Source organism: Arachis ipaensis, chromosome B09 (assembly GCF_000816755.2).
Source record: "Arachis ipaensis cultivar K30076 chromosome B09, Araip1.1, whole genome shotgun sequence".
NCBI classification, from domain to species: Eukaryota; Viridiplantae; Streptophyta; class Magnoliopsida; order Fabales; family Fabaceae; genus Arachis; species Arachis ipaensis.
The window spans coordinates 141,526,258-141,527,855 of NC_029793.2; positions in this window are offsets into that span (position 1 = coordinate 141,526,258).

Here is a 1,598-nt window from a genome sequence, read left to right on the forward strand (position 1 = left end):
TTTCAAAAGTGGTAAAAAATAAAAATCTTATGTATTTGACTCAATTTTTTATAAAAACATTTGTACAATTACTTAAAAGGTATATATACAACTTTGAAACAAAAATTAATATCAAGACCCCTTTTTTTTCAATTTTATTTTAATTTTGTTCATTTGCATAAATAAATAAGAAAATAGTTAACATGAAAATACTAAGTTCGAAAGTTAGAAATATTGTATTTTCCTAAATAAACTTGGAAAAAAGAAAGTCATGTGATGAAAGTTGATCTTTAGAGTAATTTTAAAATGTGTCTTCTCATCTTTGGTGTATTTTGTTAGTAGAGATAATTTTCTTAAGGATATTAATGTCATTTATTTCAATTAGACTTTATTATCAAAATTAATTTTTTTTAGGACTGTCACTTAATTTTTTTATTTTCTTCTTTTAGTTACTGAACTGTCACAATTTCTGTTATTGTTATTATCATAGACTTTTAATATCTACTATAAACTATGAAGTTGCCCTGTTTGTATTTTTCTAGTTTTCTAGCTGGTGAATTCTGAAAATTCCTTTGGATGCATACACCATGTATATGCAATGGCAGTATACCTAATGAATTAATGATAGAAGCAAATATTGGTGATGATGTTGTTGTTGTTAAAGACACGCACGCCTCATGTGAATGGCAGTTACCCATATTTATGTACCAACAACATTATACTAGCTATTATATGATTGTCTATATATGCATGTCCAAATATACATATACATACAATACAATAGTTGTTGGACAACATTATCTTTTGAGTCTCCTCGTATTTATCTGTTGAATCATATTTATATATAAAAGATAGGATTCACAATACTAATCTTATTTATGAGTATTCAATTCGACTTAATTTATTCGAATAAAATTGATAATTTGATCTGCAGTGGATTGAGTTGAAAATAAAATAAGTGAAACTACAGATAAAATTAAATGTGAATTTAGACTTAATTCTACACAATAAACTTATATCTTTAATATATTTTAGTATTGTTCACATCCTGGTGAACGCTGAAATCTAGGTCCAAATGAGAGGCCCATTTTAAAGGATTGACCCTCATTTTACATAGACATTCCCTCAAGAAGTCGGTTCTTACCACGACTTGCTCTAAAGAAGTCGGGGACGAAGATTAGTTGGTAGATAACTCTTATTCAAATAGGTAACTACCCTTAGAATCTCTCAACCCACTTCAGGAGCCATATCCCAACTTCCCTAAGATACAGGGACGGTTATCCTCCTTAAAAGGTAGAACTACTTCAACGGTTGTTATTGGCTCACCACTATAAATATACTGACACCCCTCAGGTATCACTAAATCCCAATACTCTCTAAACTTGCTTAGATACTTGCTGACTTAAGCATCGGAATGTCTTTGCAGGTACCACCCCCATTCTCTCATGTTTACAAATCGGACGGAGGCTCCTAAACGCAAAACTGCTCAGAGACTTCCTTCCTCAGACGATTTGGCCAACCCACCTAGTCCAACCCATTAATCTCCGGTTACCCAACGTAACAAGTATATAGTTAAAAATTATTATTATTATTATTATTATTATTATTATTATTATTAT